This window comes from Phocoena sinus, chromosome 15 (assembly GCF_008692025.1).
Source record: "Phocoena sinus isolate mPhoSin1 chromosome 15, mPhoSin1.pri, whole genome shotgun sequence".
Taxonomy (NCBI): Eukaryota; Metazoa; Chordata; class Mammalia; order Artiodactyla; family Phocoenidae; genus Phocoena; species Phocoena sinus.
The window spans coordinates 65,984,558-66,005,036 of NC_045777.1; the positions used below are offsets into that span (position 1 = coordinate 65,984,558).

General features: G+C 41.7%; 1 protein-coding gene across 5 annotated transcripts in view; it reads right to left on the reverse strand.

The window, feature by feature from the left end:
* DCUN1D3 (defective in cullin neddylation 1 domain containing 3) overlaps nucleotides 1-20,367 on the reverse strand; it is a 33,378-nt gene extending 13,011 nt beyond the window's left edge. The window contains exons 1-2 of one of the 5 annotated variants that reach the window (XM_032606316.1): nucleotides 20,199-20,367; nucleotides 15,747-15,838 (exon numbers count right to left, since the gene is read on the reverse strand). The gene's annotated coding sequence lies outside the window, so the exon portion shown is untranslated. Of the gene's footprint in view, nucleotides 1-15,746; nucleotides 15,839-19,879; nucleotides 20,057-20,198 lie in introns of those variants that run through there. The other 4 variants (XM_032606319.1, XM_032606318.1, XM_032606317.1 and 1 more) reach the window with 4 other exon arrangements.
* Nucleotides 20,368-20,479: the final 112 nt, after the last annotated feature.

Consider the following 20,479-nt stretch of genomic DNA (forward strand, 5'->3'; position numbering starts at 1 on the left):
ACTGGGTGGACCATGATAATGCTATTTAAAAGAATTTGAAAGATGGTATGACTAATGAGAAAAAGAACCTTTCCAATCGCAATTCTTACAAACTTAAGCCTCCTTCAAGCGAATATGCCACAGAGCACTTACACCTGCTTTCTTCTATTGTGTATACTTCTGTCATCTTCATGTTCCCAAGGAGGAACCTCCTCCCAGCATTCAGACACCACGTGAAAGGCCGTAAAGCAAAAGCTCTTGGAAGTCTTTCCCTATGCAATAACATGATCAATCTTCCGACTAAAATAGGTTATTTGATCTAAACCACATCCTATGAAACTGAAAGACCAGACCTGACCAGAACTTTGCTACCCTCTTGGTTTCAATGACTATTATTGAAACAATTTCTCTTTGGTTTCAAGTACTGAAGAGCCTATTTAGAAAGCATTCAGGTTTTGAAGACGGTGACAGGAAATGCCCACGTTAGTGTGTCTTTATTGGAAATACATTCCCTGCTGGTTGAGGTCCCAAGGTTTGAGCCTTTTTCTTCAAGTTACTTATTTCACAAATGTGCACTCATATGGCATGAGGCCAAAGGGTACATTAACATGGGTAAAGATAAGCAGATAATCATATAAAAATTAGAGCTTTATACCTGGTGGCTGGCATCATGGTATTACAGGCTTGGCAAAGTAAGACATCTTATGATTCCAGCCCAGTTCCCACCCACTTCCCGCCCATACTGATCTGACAGAATTGCCACCACCTAATGGCCAACTGCAATGCTGTCTATTAAAACTCTGCCCTGGGACTTCCCTGGTGGTGCAGTGGTTAAGAATCCACCTGCCAGTGCAGGGGACATGGGCTCAAGCCCTGGTCCGGGAAGATCCCACATGCCGCGGAGCAACTAAGCCCGTGCACCATAACTACTGAGCCTGTGCTCTAGAGCCCGCGAGCCACAACTACTGAGCCCGCGCTCTGCAACAAGAGAAGCCACTGCAATGAGAAGCCCGCGCACCGCAACAAAGAGTAGCCCCCACTCGCCGCAGCTAGAGAAAGCCCATGCTCAGCAACGAAGACCCAATGCAGCCATAAATAAATCACACACACACACACACACACACACACACACACACACACACACACACACAAATAAACTCTGCCTTAGCAGGTAAGCCCTATTTTCCAAAAAAACAATATGAGAAAATCCTAAAATAAAGCAGCAATGCCACAAGCTCTTTTTGTCACCACCTTTGAAAATCGGAAGACAGCTTTGGATCCCAAAATAAGCTGTGCATATGTACACACACTCAAATTTTGCACCACATAACTGAGGGTCCATGAAATTGCAACTCTTTTGAACTGCATGAGGGTTTTACCTGCACTGCAACCACATTCATTTCCTTCACTCAAAACCGACTGCAGGCACTGCAGCTCCTACAGCTACCTTTCTGGGAAGGATAGGACATGCTCTGGATGCAGAATGACTGGGTCTGTACAGCCCAGCTCTATTCACTTCCCAGCACATCCTTAGTCACCCTGCACCTCTGTTTCCTCACCTGAAAATTGGGACAAAGGGTCACTGTGAAGAACAAATGGCTCCTTCATATCAGATGCATCTCCTTCAAATGCTGAGATGCATTCCCTGTCCAACCAATCTGAAGTGCCCTCTCCCTCTGATCCAGCACACTATTTTATTTCTTCAGCACATACCACTCTCTGAAATTCTTGTTTGTTAACTTATTTGTTGTCCGCTCCCCCTACTAGAAGGTAACTGCCACAAGAGCAGGGATTTTATTTCATTCACCACTTTGGCTGTGCACCTAAGCTTTGTCATGTAAGCAAATGTTTTGGTAAATATCTCCTGAATAAATAATAATCACTGATATTTGTTGGGCACTTCTATACAAGGCACTAGTCTATGCACATTTTAAATGTATTAACTCATGCTTGAATAAATGATGAGTATGGCATATTCAGCATTGTCCCTAGCACATAGTTCTCAATATCATCTGACAGCTATTCATACCAATTCTAATTATATGATGATGTTATCAAATACTCAACAGTAAAGGAAGTTGAGCCCTAAGAATGTAGAGTAGAACTTAATCTCACCACTCAAGAGCTGGTTCCTAAGGTCCAATTCCTCCTGAATGCCTTGCCTCTCAACACCCCACTACCTTCAAAGAGAAAGTAGAAAATTGTCTCATTGTTCCAATTATTCCCTACCTCATCAGTTACCATATAATGTGATACAAACACAGCTTCTCAGCAGTATCAGCTCCATCTCTCCTCACTCCACAAGCTAATTTTCACCCTAAACACAGCAAAAGCCAAAATCTGAAGCTGAAATTGGGAGATGTTCATCCTATAGTGCCTCTTTTTGACCTGTACCTTAGTCCCTGGGAAAAAATTCACATAATAATGGAAATCATTCCTGCCTCTCCTTTGAGCAAGTGTGAAAGTCCAGACAGTTTATTCAAGCCATAGCCATGCAGCACTCTAGGAAGTTCCAAGGATTCGCCAAGCAGGTGAAGTCAGTGCAAAACCTGCTGCTGCTGGTCTGAACTGTTTCTTCTCTACCGCAATAAACAAAGAAATCACATTTAAGGTGTCTAGAGATGCAAGGGCAAAAGCCAGCAGCTTTTTCGCATCCTACATAGTGAACACGAAGAACTCACAGCCAGTTTCACACTTCTTAAGCCATCTTGTTCCACTGTAGTATTTTTTTAAATTCGCTTGATGACAGATTGGCTTTTAAGTCTGAGGGATGAAGCACGTACCTTGTCAAAGATAAGGGATGTGGACCATCGAGGTTCTCCATCTCTTTAGAACCACTGGAGACAATACACTACGTTTCATATAACAGCAAGAAAAGGACAAGACCTAAAATCCTAATCAGGGCCTTCAAAGCCAGACGTACTTGCCAAGAAAGCAAAGGGCAGATTCCACCTCTGCTGGCTGGCAGGCCAGCCCACACATTCTGCCTAGGCATGTGAAACAGTCAGCTCTTTCTCTCCCCACCCCCAGGGCCAGTATTTGGGGTAGCAACACCAGCAACTTTTCTAGGAGAGTATTTTATAAAAATAGAGCTTCCAACCTTAGGCTTAAAACTGAAAGGAAAAATAGCCAGAATTAGAAGTTTGTTTTAACACAATACATTGAAAATTATAAGTTTAAGTGCTGGTAGCTGGGGACAGGGATCACACCACCACATGACTTCTCAGTGAGTCATTAAAAAATAGTACAGGCTTGTTTAACTAACAGTGGACGTCCACCAGTAATAGAGTTAAGAAGTCCATGTATCAGACGATGGAAAACTAAACTGACACTCCTTCTGCATTTGTTTCAGCAGTGGCAGGACTGATACAAATGAATTGCAGCAGCAATTTACAAGACAGAAACGCTAATAAATGTTTTTTGAGGCTAGTCGAAGAGGAAACGTTTGAAACCCTGAATTGACTCATTTTTCAGAAGTTAAATCAGTTTAACTGGGAAGAAAAGCCTCTAAACTATAATAAATCACTAACTGAAACATTTCCGGATTCCTAACACCCATTCTTGATTAACATACCTTTGTGTCAAAAGCAAAAGCCAAGTGCCAGCATTTAACAGCAAGTTGCTACCCTTTCAGTTATGAGAATTAGCCTGGTAGAACTAGATGAGAACAACAAAAATTAATCTTCAGGCCTAGATGGATACTGTCAGGATAGTAATAAAGACCTCCCCAAAGGGCTTCTGGGTACCATAAATTATATAACAAATCTACTTCTGCCAGGCAGCCAGTATTAACTCCTATTCACCCAGGGTACTACTCAGTGTCACCAATGGGCTTATCAAAATGAAAGCGTTAACTATCCACCACTGCTCCAAAAAAGACACAGCGTGTTGCTCACTGTACATCAGTTTGCTGACATCACTACTCATTACGAGAAGTCACTTAACAATCTTAAATACAACTTTGATACTTGTTTCTTCCAGGCCAAAAAAAATAAAAATAAAAAAAAAGAAAGGAAAATATTTCATTAACTCCTTCCTCAGTAAGTTCTTCTGACTGAATTTTTTTTATTGTCTATGATGACATTCTAGTATAATAGACAATTATTTCTACTATGCATTCAAGACTTGGATGCATTGTACATTATTTATTCCTATGGAACATAAACATTCATGGCTCTCAAGCAGATAGTCAGAAATGACAAGCACAGAAAAGATGTTACTGTTTTAGTGACCGCATCTTGGATTAAAGTTCCAAGAAGGCAGGAAGTGTATATGGCAGCGGGAAAAGGGCTAACTGGCATCTAATAAACACTTTCTAAATTCAAACCATGTTCTACTCTTTCTCAAAATTAGGGATAATGCTTCTCAAGCCCACTTTTGAAAAATACGGAGTTTAAACTGCCTCTTTCAAAAAAGCACACTACAGTAGAGTCATCTTTTGTTTAGTATGCCTAAGTCTTTCAGACACTGCAAAATGAGAGCTTGAACTAGACCACTGTCTTTCCAACTTGAACTGCGACCTTCAGTAAGAAACACGTTACATCCTGACCAAATGCACATGTATATACACACACATACCACTCATTAAGCAGTATTTACTCTCACTTCAATGATGAACTCTGATTTATGCTATTTCTTTTTTTATTTGGTTTTTAATTGTTGGTTATAATCCACTAATTAGATATGACCCATAGTAAGAAAAGCTCAAGATCAAACTTAAAGGTTCCCTCCAATATATTTATTGTGCCAGACACAATGCTAGGCATTTTATAGTCGTGACAGCAGTTAATCCCTACAGCTACCCTAGGAGGTTGGTACTTTTTTAAACTGAGAAATTTAAAAATATTGTATTAATTGGGCTTCCCTGGTGGCGCAGTGGTTGAGAGTCCGCCTGCCGATGCAGGAGACACGGGTCCGTGCCCCGGTCCGGGAGGATCCCACATGCCACGGAGCGGCTGGGCCCGTGAGCCATGGCCGCTGAGCCTGCGCGTCCGGAGCCTGTGCTCCGCAACGGGAGAGGCCACAACAGTGAGAGACCGCGTACCGCAAAAAAAAAAAAAAAAAAAAAAAATTGCATTACTTCATTTAAAATATCAATAATATACACACTGCTATGTTTAAAATAGATAACCAACAAGGACCTACTGTATAGCACAGGGAACTCTGTAATAACCTAAATGGGAAAAGAATTAGAAAAAGGATACATGTATATGTATAATCACTTTGCTGTACACCTGAAATTAATACAACATTGTTAATCAACTATACTCCAATATAAAATAAAAACTGGGGACTTCCCTGGCAGTCCAGTGGTTAAGACTTCACCTTCCAACGCAGGGGGTATGGGTTTGATCCCTGGTCAAGGAGCTAAGATCCCACATGCCTCTTGGCCAAAAAACCAAAACAGAAGCAATATTGTAACAAATTCAATAAAGACTTTAAAAATGGTCCACATAAAAAAAAAAATCTTAAAAAAATTAAATTAAAAAATACACACCACGTGTTACCATATGACATATGTATGCATTTTAAGCAAGGTTATCGAAGTATGTATAGTACAAAGAATTAAATATTGAAGACTTAGGAAAAGAGAAAGTCCGTATGGAAAAAAAAATAGCCTCTAAAAAATATAAATAAATAAAATATCAATAATAAACCATGGCATGTTAACATAAACAACATTTTTATGAAAAAGAACTGTATTTCCAAAAACTTAATGAGAAGAGTGACACTGTTTTACACTTTTGCAAATGTCCCTAAGGTCTGGCTTGAAAGAAGACGGCTCATTTCCCATATATGCTTCTCCATTCAATCTTTTGTGATACAACATGTCATATAGCCTCTATAAAACTCATGGGAGAATGAAAGTATAAAGGACAAATGTTGTTAATATTATTAAGAAGAGAATTTGATCTTCCAGATCCTGTGAAAGTGTCTTAGGGATCCTCCTAAAAGAGTCTCTGGGACTGAGGCTGGTACTCTTGATATTCCTATTTTACAGAAGAGGAAATAAGCTCAGAAATAAAGTACCTTACTCAAGTCCCTACACTGTAGCACAGACAGAGAAGCTCAGCCAACATTCCATCAGCTCCCTGAGTTTCCCAGCCTCTTCAGTTAGATAGGGAAATATATCTATTTCTGGCCAAACAGCTGTAGGCAGAAATGACACAGTGAGCTGTAGACAGATGTGATACTTATTTCCCAGCCCAAGCACAGAGCTGGCATATGACATCCCAGCCATCTCTTCCCTTGCCATGGTTACCAAGACAGTTCAGCACACGATACAGCACACGACAGTGGAACCCCTATCAGCTTGGGTCCCTGAGGGACTGTATGAAGCAGAGCACCCTTGAGCCTAAAACCCATGTGGGACATGCAAGCAGTAAACTTTCATCAGATTATGCCAAACTTTGTAAATTCTAACTCCCTAATTTTACAGTTCAGCCCCCTGCCACCTTTACTGCAGTATTCTCAGTTTACCTACTTCTGGGATTGCTCCCTCCAGTGTCTTCCACACTGCCACTGGATTGATCTTTTTAACACACATATAGCCCGTGTGAATATGCCACGTCCCAACTCAAAATTATTTAATAGCTCCCCTTCATCCACAAAATAAAATCCAAATTTAATAAGGCATACAAGGCTCTTCTGAATTTGGCCTCAATTACTGTCATTCTCCCGCTCTCATTCCACATCCCTCAGGCATACTGAAACACGTGCCATTCCCCAAGATGCCATGGCCTCTCATGCCTCTGTAGTTTTACACATACTGTTACCTGTGCTTGGAATGCTTCCTCTCTCTAGTCTTGGTCTTTTGAGCCCAGGTCAGATTTTACTTCTCACAGGACTCCTCTCCTGACTCCTTCAAGTTGACCTAGACCCTCTTTGTCCCTTCACACCTTCATTTATAGCACTAACATTTTGGGCACAGGTTTCACAACATTTTCTATTTGTTGTTCTATCTGTTTTCATACCATAAGGTCCTTAAGAACAAGGTCCACAAGAGGCACTCAAATTTACTGGAATGAAAAACTGGCAACATATAAACATATTTATTTTTCCTGAAGCACCATGCATCCAATCCTAGAGTTCGCCCTTAAGAAAAATTCAGATTACACATACTTCACTTTGAAGTCAGTGATGAGAGAATCAAGTTTGGAGGCCAAGATCTAGAAGACAAGTTTTGAGTTTCAGAAGTTCTCTGTGAATGACCCACATTCCATCTGGGAAAGCTGGTTCCTTGCTCATATGCCTAACTTGAAAACTACGTAGTCTGGTTCTTCTTAGAAAATAGTTTGTATCTGTTTGGAAACCTTGAGTACCATTAAAGTGTGTTTTTAAAGGTTTTGTCCTAAAAAAAATAAAAAATAAAAAAAATAAAGGTTTTGTCCTGTTAAGCCTCTATTGTAATCTTTTGCTTAAGCAGCCTGAGTCAAAAGTACTAAATACTTGGAGATGTCCAGAACTTGGTGTTGAGTGAGTCAATTTAAACATTGTATGCAAATAGTAAAGCTTCAAATCAGAAAAAGGAGGAGCTTAGGCCAAACTGCTCAGAGGGAAGGAAAAACTGCTTCCAAATGGGGAAAAGGCTACAGGAAAAGATTTTTACCTGTTGCTTAACTTTTTATTATCTCTTTCTGCTACGCCACAGAATGGTTGTGAGCTGGAAACTTAGAAAAGCAAATGTTCTGATAAATTAAGCAATTCCGGTCTTTGACAGGGAGGTTTAAAGTCAAGAGTTAAAGAAAGTCTTCGAGTACACCTTTTTTTTTGACTTGAAGGTAACCATGAAAGTTCAAGTTTCCAGCATCCTAAAAGGGCTTTACTTTAGAGGTGAAAAGACTCCAGATGAATTAAAAGGTGAGTCTACCATAAGAAAACCAAAGTGGTGCTGGAAACATGTAAGAATGGTCTGAAAAACATGTAAGAATGGTCTGAACTCTACCACTATGTTTGCACATCTTTCATTCTGACTCAAAATTATATTTATCTTTTTAAATGTATGGTCTTGAATGCTTATACTTCTATGGGGATTATACTACCACGGAGATAATTATTTGTATGATTGGGAAAGAATAGTTTTTTATGTGGCTTTCACCTTTAAAAGCCCAACTATTCAGCTGCCCTCAAGAAATCTTAACCAAGACTCATTGATCCAATGGCAATTTCCCAAGAAGAGAAGGTATTAAACAACCTCACTCTAGGTCTGCAAATCCTAGTCTATAGACCAAAGGTAAATGTCACAACCCCTGCATATCCCCTTTCAGAATATCTCCACACTCATTAGCAATTATCTATAAATAATGACCAGCCTCTGCACCAAGGGAAATGGACTCTGTCAGAAACCTGACGTCTACCTTTAGTAAGGTGGGTCTTGTGAATCTGTGCAAAGGATGAATGTCATGCATGTCATGAAACAGATTTTAGTAAGAAAAGAGATTTTTAATCCTGTAAAACATAGCCCTGAGTACAGTCTTTTTCCCTTTTCCAATGTGCCAAATAACACAGGTCACTACTTCTCAGGAGAGAAGATAGTATGAATGACAAAACCAAATTTACAAAGTTTGAGAGTTTCTGGCTTGGAACATTAGATGCCACCTCAATCGGGAAACATCTTACGAGTTTCTCATCATGAAATCATGTCGAAACTTTGTATTAAATAAATGAAGAAGGAAAAAAAATGAAGGAGAAAAAAAATCTTGGGTTACATCACTGTCACCATTTTGTTCTTTTTTAACCTAAACTTGACTAGATAACACAGAAAGATAACAGACTTGGAACCATCTTTATAGCAATTTTTAAAAACTACAATTTGAAACATTCAATAGTTTATGACAAGGAGCTATACCAGATGCATGGCCCTTTACGTTGAGGTAACTATAGAACAAAATCACTTGCAGAACAGAGGCTAACAACCAAATGTAGATAATGAAAGATGACAGCGTTAATATACACAGAAAGTGTCAAGGGAACACAGGTAATTAAGGCTTAAAAAAAAAAAAAGAAAAAAACTCAAGGAACCATAGACTACATCTGAAAGCAGCTTTCTTGGCTCCTATTATGCAATCAAGATTTCATTCTTATTCTGGGTTTTTGCTTAAAAAGAAAGTACCTCCCACAAGTTTATTTCATTTCTACCACTGCTCATTTTACTTCTCAAGACCCCCAGTACACTGAGTTATGACCAATACAACAAAAAGTGAAATGAAATTTTAAATAAACCTTGCCTCAGAGTTTATCTTCATTTTAGGGCACACATCACACTGCACCTTTAAAGTAGCTAACAGCAAGAAGTAACGTATAGATCATTAGAATGCGACAGAGTCTCGGCCTTCCAGAGCCTAGAACACATGCACAGGCATGTGTTCAAGAGACAGGGATGGCCTTTTCTCCCTTCCCAACGAACAAGTGGAACCCCTAACTCCTACAATGGGGAGTTCCAACAGCAAAGAGTGAAAGGAACTAAAGATCAATCCAGATTTCGAGGAAATTCCTAAAAGTGAAAGAGGAAGCAACATTATTCATTTTTTATTATTTAAGAAAAGCCACCCCCACTAATGTCTACGATAATTTAAACTCTACACAACCAACTTATGGGCATTTTCACCATGAACGCACAAATATAAATCTGTCAATTTGCTTGAGTTAGGCAAGTTTTTAAAGTCACTCAAATTTGGACCTGTCCTATTGTGTCCATCACCACAAAGTCTTCATGAAGGTGCCACATCACTGCACTAGAATTAGAGTCTCAGAACTTATAAACTTCAGCCATTCCTACACAACCTTTATGATCTTACATATCCATTTACCATCCCAACTACTGTTCCCCTAAGATTTTTCTTAAAAGCTTAAAAAAAAAAATCACATCCACTTTAAATATCACCCTAAGCGACATCATCCATGAAGTCATAGGTCTAATATGCTAGTTATGTTTTCATTAATACACATTAAAATACAGAATAAGCGAAAAGTATTCATCCAGCAAAAATCATCTCACGTACCATCAATAGTATAAAAAACACACCCTTGCATGCTCATTTCAGCAGCACATATACTAAGAATGTAACCAAAGCCACACTTTGGGAAAGTGATTTAGTCCCAAATCCTTTGTCGCAGCTAAGGAAACACTCAAAGAGGGGCTATAGCTTGCCCAAGGACACATAGAACTGGTGGCAGAGTCTAGACTAGAATCTAGTACTTAGTCCAATGGTGGTCCACTAGAATAGAATCTCCAGATGGGTAAGCTACAAGGAGAATTAGACCTGGCCTTCGGGGACTTCCCCAAGAAGTGAACCTCAAGCAGTTGGTAAGCCCTTTGCCAGTGGATCCGGGGTTTTCATTTTCTCCGAGAAGCAACACATATAACATGATACTTGCCAGCTGACTCTCAAAGATTGTCTGGACCGACTGAAATAAATCTGTTGTTTCCTCCCCAAAGTCTCATGAGGTTTTGCCCAACTCATTGAACGTCAAGGCATACTGCCAATGACAAAAATGTCTCCTGGATCAGTTTCCCATTTTCTTTTTTTTTTGCGGTACGCGGGCCTCTCACTGTTGTGGCCTCTCCCGTTGCGGAGCACAGGCTCCGGACGCGCAGGCTCAGCGGCCATGGCTCATGGGCCCAGCCGCTCTGCTCCGCAGCATGTGGGATCTTCCCGGAATGGGGCACGAACCCGCGTCCCCTGCATCGGCAGGCGGACTCTCAACCACTGCGCCACCAGGGAAGCCCAGTTTCCCATTTTTTGATCCAACAATATTCTAGCCACTGAGCCCCTGACCCCGTTGCTAGATTCATGCATGCTCTATATGGTTTCAGAGGAAGATTTTCCATCTCTGGGTTTTAGGTCAGCTTTGGAAACAGGCTGGAAGTTTCCATTACAGAGTTACTCCTGTATTTCCCAGATACCCAGAGCAGGTTTTATTTTCAAGTGATAGATAACTTGTGTCTACTGTGTGCCTAGCAATGTTTTATACACTGTCTTATACTTCCCATATGAGAGAAGGTAAAATGATATAGTTCCTGGCCCTTTGGGAGCTGCCAATCCCTGTCAGCTTAGCTATATATGCATGTAGCTAATAATAACTAATGTTATTAAATGTTTATCTATATGCCAGGCAATGTGCCATGTCCTGCAAATGTACTGTCTTACTGACTCCTCACAACTACTTACTGTTATTATCCTCACTTAATACACGAAGGAAACAAGGCTTAGAGATGTTAAGTGGCTCATCCAAGGTCAAGTGGCAAGCCGATGGTAAAGTTCAAATGCAAACCCAGACTCCAGGCTGAAGCTCTTAACCAGCGCACTATGAACACCTGAATCTTTGAAGTCACACTGAAAGGAAACGTGATTTCTGTATATCTGATTTCCTATAAGTAAGCTCCTTTCTTGCATTAGGGAGCTGTAGAGGTAGTGCACCTGATAAATTCAAGAATATAGAACACATTCTAGGAGTGCCATTTCATACTGATTGAGGGAAGAGTTTGCTCCTTGTAATCTGAAGCTATGCAATTTGCACTCTTGACACACCCCCCAAAAAAACCTCCATCAAATTAACAGTAAATGCATATTGTTACTTATCATCTAAATCAACTTTAGGTAACCTTATTCCTACTTATGGGATGCAAAACTGGAGTATTAATGTGATGTAATAAAAAATATATTTGGTCTTTGTCCCCAGTTCCTACCAGAGCTCCTAAAACCCTTGGAATTTCCTTACTGATAGGCTCCTTTGTTTATCATAAGGAGCAGGGTTTGGACCACATCTGAGTTTATGCTAAGAGGTGACTCAGGGTGGGCCCTTTTGATAGTTTTAAGAGAGATGCTAGAAAGACCAGGCACATGACTGGAACTTTCAGGCCCACCTCCAGCCCATAAAGAAGGGAAGGGTAGCTGAAGTTTCATCACCAAAGGCCAATGCTTTAATCAATTTTGCCTACACAAAGGAACCTCAATTGAAATTGAAACAAGGCTAGGGGAGCTTCAGGGTTGGTGAACACACTGATGTGCTGGGAGGCTGGCATGCTCAGAGGGGACACGGAAGCTCTGTGCCCCCAATTCAAATCTTGCCCTATACATCTCTTCCATTTGGCTGTTCCTGAGTTATAACCTTTATAATGAAACTGTATTCATAAATATCATGTTTTATCAGCTCTATGAGTCGTATGTTCTAGCAAATTATCGAACCTGGGGGAGGGTGGTCGTGGGAAATTTGTACTCTGCCAGGCAGAAGTGCAGGTAGGTAACTTGAGACCTGATACTTGGGGCTGGCACCTGAAGTGGGGCAATCTTGTGAGACTGAGTCATTAGCCTATGGGGTCTGCACAAACTCCAGGCAGTTTGTGTCAGAAGTGAATTGTTGGACACTCAGTGATGTCAGAGAATTGTTGCAGGAATGACATAATTAACCTCAGAAAAAGAGGTCCACATTACAACCAACTTAACTGATGCTTACAAGCCACCTCCGTACCTGATCTAATCATTAAATCTATAGCTGTCACCAATTCAGAGTAGTGCTTGCTGTTTTCAGCACTAGAAGGAAATTTGGCCTTCTGTCAGATCTGGTAGAATAAAATTTCTTATAAATGACTAAAGAATTAATTTGACCTGCTAAAGAGACCAGGGAATGTTGTAGAAATATGGAGTCAAAATGTATTTTCTTCAATTAATCATTTTAGTTGTGATTTATTTCCCATTTATTATAGTCCCTGTAAGAGAATCATGAATTACCTCAAGTTTATATGTGACTGTTCCCTTTGGATAACAGACATTGTTAAATGACAATCACCACCACCTAGTATTATGTACTTTAACTCAAACTCTAACAGACCCAGGGACATTACATTCCCTCTTGTTTACCAACTTCTTATTTGTCGAAAGCAAAAGTCAAAAGAGAGATCTCAAAAAAGTTAGGCCAGTACTCCATAAGCAGTCAATCATGACCAACTAGTCAATCTTGAAGATCAATCTCGTCAAACCGGATACTGCATCCCTGCACTCAACCCTCCCCATCAGGAATACATTTTCCAGTCGGGGGAGAGAGTACTGTGGTCAGGGTCCTGGTCAGGGCCAATGAATTACTCAACTCCATAGGTCCCCATCCCCCTCCCTGTGAATGGTGTTCCCTGGCACTGGGCAATCTTGTGGGCCTGCTCCTTCCTGACCCACTCTTCCCCCATCAAGTGCCACTGTCAGCAATTTCCACCCTTCCCCAGCTGGACCATCAATGGGCATTTCTCTTCACCCTGTACACACAGCCCACAATATCACCACCACCACCCTGCCCCACAAAGGCCGGCTCCCTTACGTGTTCTCCTCCCCACAATGGAACCCGCCTATCTAATAAATGTCTCTAGAAAGGTCTTTAGACTTTTCTCTTTCATAAAATGTTAGTAAACCCCCAAGCAAAATTCTCCTACCATAGACATCAGCTATAACCAACTGTTTTGAGTAAATGACTAGACAAGTGACTAGTTATTTCAAAGATAAACTAATTTACTAGGAAAAAAAGAACCACAGAAACATTCTTTAAAATGAACACAGAACATTCACTACACATCACTCCTCACTTTTGAATTACACTCACTTAGAATAAAGAAAATATCACTACAACTGGGGAAAATGCCTCCTTTGAGGACCTGGAACTTCTAGCATGTCCACAATCCTGCCACCTAGAACCCATGCTGCCAGGGTCCCAGCACCCTCACTGCAGTGGTATTCCTCGCCTTCCCTTCCTATTTAAAGAGGAGCCACTAGGTAGTCATCAAGTAGATATAAAGTAAATGCTTAACTGAAAACAAATTTGCTTCACAGATTTTTTAGAAAAAAGAATATGGTGATTGTAGTTATTTCCACAGAGCCATTCTAAAGCTTTTCTGTCAGTGGGTATACCTGGATTTTCCTTTTCAGATTCCAGGGCAGGGCACTGGAAATGGGAATATTCAGGTCAGCACTTTTTTTTTTTTTTTTTGCAGTATGTGGGCCTCTCACTGTTGTGGCCTCTCCCGGTGCGGAGCACAGGCTCCGGACGCGCAGGCTCAGCAGCCATGGCTCACAGGCCCAGCCGCTCCGCGGCATGTGGGATCCTCCCGGACCGGGGCATGAACCTGCGTCCCCTGCATCTGCAGGCGGACTCTCAACCACTGTGCCACCAGGGAAGCCCGAGGTCAGCATTTTGCACAGGCATTCTGGACAGCATGCCACTAGCTTATCTTAAGAACTTAGAGTGATAAAGCCTCCACTTCTGTTTGAAAGTACTATCATCAGTTTCAGAAATATTCTGAGGAGGAAAGGCCAGCTACTTACTAGTACTATTACCATCAATAACTTCACATATGTTTCAAAACTGGTTATAACGATTTTTCTCTGAAAGAACAGTAGTGTGTGACAAAATGTTTGAGTAAAGAGCCAGTAATATAAAAGACCAAACACCAAGGATTCAATTAAACTCAAACTCCATTGAGTGCCTACAATGTCATATTTGAGGCAATGTAGTAAATGAGAAAACAAAATTAGTGCAGAGAAAAGTCCTATTCTAGTCCTGTAGCTGCCAGTACCTTGCTCTGTAACTTTAAGCAAGTTTACTAACCTTTCTAGATTTCCATTTACCTACTGCTTTTTGATCTGTTTTCAGCCTCAAAACATTTTGACTGAAATCGAACGGGGAAACCCAATAGAACAGAATATCAAGGTACCTTCTGCAGAGTGAAGCATGGTGGGGGGGGCGGGGCAGTGAAGTAGAAGGAAGACAGTGAGATGAGGGGGCATACGCCAGAAATGATCCCTGAGAGGGCTCCGCATAGCCCAGTTTAAAAGACTATCATGCCAGATATTCTAAGGTTCTTTGAGGATCTTCTTCCTGCTTCTTCCTTAACTGGAGAAAGAATTAAATGCATTCAATATAGTAAATGCTATGACTTGAGTCTTATTCAGAATCAAAATTACAGGTCACACACCAACCCACTTTAGGCAAACACTGCAGAATCCAAACCCTTCATCAACCAATGAGAGCTAAAAGCTATAACCAAGCCCTGCGGTCTTGATATGGTGGAAGCAATCTACTACTAAAATAAGGAAAGCAAGTTTTTCCAACACACTGTGTCCTAGACTGACCAGCAGAGATTAGGGCAAAAATGAGAAGTCCTACCCTATGCAGTGATGCTATCCAAGATCCTTGATCAGTCATCATATATCCGGTCTGGATCTCCAGGCCTCAGTGACAGAATTATTTCCAGTCCCCAGGTCCTGAGGCTGAGCCCTCCAGCAGAGCAGGGAGAACAGGAACATGGATTATGCTTCCCAGCACTATGCAACCTAAGCTGCCACGATGCAATTCAGCCTGAAACCCACCAACACAGCACGGGTCAAAGGACACTCCTGAGCAAGGACAAGCCATCGGGAAGTCAGGAGTCGTCAACATGATGCCTACTTTTTCGTGTAATCAGGTTGGTATCAGGGCACTGGCCATAGATGGCTTACTTTGCTACAAGGGCTAATTACCACCTCAAGATTCCTTGACTGAGCTTCCCTACTCTGATGTATGGTATTTAAATAGTTTCATTTGCACACATCTTAAAGAAGAGGATTTGGCACTTCCCTCCTCCCATTTTCTCCTTTCTACATATCACAACTTCAAAGAATTAGAGTTTGAGCCACTTCCACTAAATTAAAACGTTAAGTTCTTATTTGTAATCATTCACTAATCATTCACCTAGAAAAACAGATACAAGAACTAGTAAAACTAGATTTTAATTGAAAGACACTAACTCAATAAAACACCCTGGTCCATTGTGCAGAGAGCTTCAGAACACTGTTCCAACATTTAGGGAGAATTGATCCTGGTTCACTGGTATCAACATCTGTAAATAGACACAAAGAGGTAACTGTAAGTTATCAAGAACTGGGGAAATAGGAGTCACCACAAAATTACCATTGTTTCAATCTGAGTTACCACATCTTCATCTTAAAACAACTGGCAGCCAGTGTACAATTAACTGTCCTTACCGTAAAGATATCAAAACAGTAGCAAAATAAGATTAATTTTAAGTCATCTAATGCAATGCATAACACCCACAACTCCAAAAGTAAGTGGAATCAACTCTTCTTTAAGAAGAGTTTGTCCAAAAGCCCTGGGAGTTTGAGAAACAAATCCACTAGTACCCTAGATTAAAAGGCCAGTTCAGGGGACTTCCCTGGTGGCGCAGTGGTTAAGATGCCATGCTCCCAATGCAGGGGGCCCGGGTTCAATTCCCTGATTAGGGAACTAGATCTCACATGTGTGCGACAACTAAGAGCTCGCATGCTGCAACGAAGGAGCCCGCGTGCCATAACAAAGGAGCCCATCTGGTGCAACCAAATAAATAGATGAATATTTTTAAAATTAAATAAATAAATAAAAGGCCAGTTCAGCTCTGAGAATCTAAATTCATTTAGATTTGTGGATTCTTTCCCCAAACACAATTAGTGGCCAATGTAGGAGTCGATGGCTTCTCCCTATATTCAAGTCCCCTCCTGCCCATCCGCCCCTTTCACAAATTAGAAAAGAGCCACCAGTCTCCAAACTGGCTGATGAAATTTCAGCCTACAGGATAGTTTCATATGTGAGTTATAATAACTGTTAAAATGAAGATGAACAGTGGACAGCTTAATAACAGCATTTAAAATCCAGCATTAGGATACAGAGGCCAAAATTCTTCAACCTAGGCCAAAACCATATATATATTATATATATATATATTTTCAATTCTCAGTTTCTTACAGTTACTCTGCAGTATAAAGGGTGGAGTCTATTGTTTGCCTGGTCCTAGCTGTTCACTTGCTTGCTAACTAAAAGACTTCCTATTTGCACTCAAGTTGGGATTCAGTTAGTCAGTACAGGCTCAACTCCATCCCCTTCATTACCCCAGGACTGCCCAGGAAACTATTCAAGTTATTTTTGATAATCTATCTACCCATGCTAGTAAATTACTAGAACCTAAAATAGGTGACAAGTCCAAAATTTCTGATTCATTTTTCCCAAACACTAAAAGGTTTTACTTAGCATTTCTGATACTAACTTTACTACAAATAGCCTCAGCAATATTTTAAGTCTCTCAACTGCCTGGCTCAAAGGGCCAATTCACTCAAAGAACACACTAGTCACTGTTGTGGTGTTCAAAAGAAGAAAACAGCATATTCTTTCTGTTGGCCCACTGTGTCATGGCTCAAGAGGGCCAAATCAAAAAGGAGTCCTGATTGGGCCTCTCAAGTGGACAATCTGGTCAAGGTGAGGCTGAAAAGCAGCTGACTGCTGGAGATGAATGGCCCCAACAGAAGGCAAAAGTAGGTTACATCACTTGGTTACATGCCAGCCCAAAGATGTCCACAGAGTGGGATTATGCCCACAATGGTCATTTATCTAATGTAATCCACTGAGTGTGGATTACATTGGATAAATGTAAACTTTTAGCACCAACCTACACCTCAGCTGAGTGTTATTAGTCATCAGGTGGATCAGAGAAGCGTGGAAATATTGCAACATAAAACCCGCCTCCCTACAAAAAATAACTTCAAACTTAGATCCTAATGGTCATCTTTGTAGACCAACAGGGGCATATTATTATCACTTGCCCCAAACTTCAGCCCCAAATTCACAGCTGGAAGCAAAGGAGGATTCATATACTAGAACACATTTGGGGTACTCATTATGCAATTTTTAAAAGTGTATAAGGCAAAATCCTGTAAGGAAAAAGGCAATCTCTCAGTTGAACATTCTGCTGAATTCTTAACACATGGCTTGAGATTCATCTGCCAGAAAAGACCCAGATGACCATTGCCTCCTCCTCTCCCACTCTCAGCAGGGTGACTTTTTTTTTCCTATAACAGTCCAAGAGTACCCTCAAAGTAGCGTGTGGTGAGACTCTAGGAAAGGCAACAGAATTAAAAAGGAACATGATTTTCTATTTCCTTCTCCTTCTTCCTCTTATTTTGCCTACCTATTCTGAGCCTGGCCTCCACCTCTCTGACCTAGACTCTTCTCACTCTCCTCTTTGCTCACTAGACTCTGCTATTACTGCCTCCCTACTCCCTAACCTCCTCCACCTCCCCTTTCTCCCTACTCCCTGGAACTTGCCAAACTCACTCTAGCCCAGTTTCTGCACTAGCTAGTCCCTAAACCTGGAAGGCTCCTCCCATATCTTTGCATGGCTGGCTCCTTTTTATTTAAAGCTCAGCTTACGTGTCACCTCCTCAGAAAGGTCTAGACCGAATCCCAGTCAGACACTTTCTATCACAACACTCTTATTTTCTTCAGCACTTATCAAAGTCCGATTTGCTTATTTATCTGTCCTCACCCCACAGTCCGAGGTAAGCTCCATGAGAGCGTGGACCTTACTGCTATGTTCACCTTTGTATGCCCACTGCCCAGAAATACTGGCTAGCAATTAGTAGCTGGTCAATAAATGTTTGTTGAATGAATGAATGAATTTTGGACTTTTTATTCAATGATTCCCAATCAGCTAAGGTGAGAACAGTAGTCATTTTTTTCTTTTGTTGCATTTCTGTGAAACATCTAAACATGCTGTTACTTGTACAATCAAAGCATTAAATATCCTGTTTTATCAGGCTTGAAAGCCCTGATGAGTAGGATGGAACCCGTTGTGATAATTCTTTTAGCAATACGCACATAAACTCAGTTACAGAGGAACAGGATTTACGGACACTTTCTATTCAAAGGATCCCTAAAATTTGGGCACCATCTCTTAAAGTTCTTTAGAAAACACAGTGCCAGACTCAACAGAGGATTTCCAAAGAAAATATCAACACCAAACTAGGAATCATTACACTTCACTCTGAAATCTCTACAAGAGGCTAAAGTAGCACTACTTTTTTTTTTTTCCTTAAACCAACAGAACATCAACAAGGAGACCTTCTTTTCCAATCATTCTTTGCTTTCTTCAAATAATTTTTTTTCTCAAATAATTTTTGCATAGCCGTTACTGGTTTGTATTCTTTCTTAAAACAAAACTAAGCAAATCACATTGTCTCGTTTAAGACCACCTATACACAAAGAATAAGCTAAATAAATAAGATGGGAATCAGCACAAGCCAAATGTGTTCACTGAAGACTTGTGTGCCAGACACGCAAATGGAGAAGATAAAAGAGCTATTGTCCAATTGGAGAAACAAAAAAGTAATATGGGGTTTTCTGTTCTCCGAAGTGCATCATGAAGTGTGGATGGAGAGAAACACAGAAATCCAGAATTAGCCTAACATCAAATCACTTTGGAAAGAGTTGACAACATTTAAATTCCTCACACACAAAGTATTTAGAGCAAGAGACCTTGATTCCTAGGCTATGATGCCATTTAGGAATCCTTGCAAGGGCTTTGGAATTCCAGTATTCATAGAAGAAAACGCTCATCTTAATCGGGAGCGACCAGGCATTGAGAGCAACTCCCAAAGACACACAGCTTGTAACTGAAGTATTACAAAGCTTGCAGTTAAGATCTGGGATGGAGGTGGAACACCAAATTCAAAAGAGGTAACCAAGATACCAAGTGCAATAAAGAAAAAAAACAAACAACAACAAAACCCACCACGATTACCACCTAGCCACGGAGAACTAAAGTGGAAAGGAGGGGTATGCAAGGGAGAGGATGGGGGGTGAGGGGGTAACGGAAAAACACAATACATTTGTCACCCTGTCCCACTTCCTATACAGGATACAGGCAAAGCTTCCAGCCCCATTACCTCAGGCACAGATGGTTATCGTTTATAGCAAAGGTGCATAGGAAGGCCTCCAGGTCTGAGCCCCTTAATTCCAGGGCTGTTAATGATTAAAGAGAAAGATGGGGGTGGGGAGGGAAATGAGGGCGGAGGGAGCTGGAGATTCACCCACCACCTCTCGCTTGGGCTCCTACCTCACGGCGCTTACAAGGGGCAGAGGACCAGAGTCTGCACTCCCTTCAGGGCAGCTCAGGCCCCCAGAACCCCAGGCCCTGGATTGAGGGGTGCTGGCGGTAGGGAGGAGGGACAGTAGGTAAGTTTTCTGAGCCCTGCGGCTGACACGCCACAGGCTCCCCTCACAGCCTCCTCTCTTCCAGCGGGACCAGTCCAGACAAGGCGCCGATTTCCACTCCTCCCCTTCCACCACCCCCCCCTTTCTCGAAGGTACCCAACCCCCGCCCCTTCATTTCCCAATGCCTCCCCTTTTCCTCAACCCCCCCGCCTCAAACTCACAGCTGCTCCAGAGGTTCCTCCAGTCAAACCCTTTCTGGAAACGACGGCGGCCCGGCGGGTCCAAAACACCTACCATCCCCGCTCGCGTTTCCAGGCTCCCTACCCCCGCCGCCGCCGCCGCCGCCGCCCCCGCCGCCGCCGCCTCTTCTTCCACCACTGCCGCCGCCTCCTCTTCATCTGCGGCCCACCGGCGGGGGCCGCCCCGAAGCCCCGCCCTCTCCATCGCCTCCTGCATCATCACTTCCGGTAACCCCGCAAGCCGCCCGCTCCAGGACGCGGAA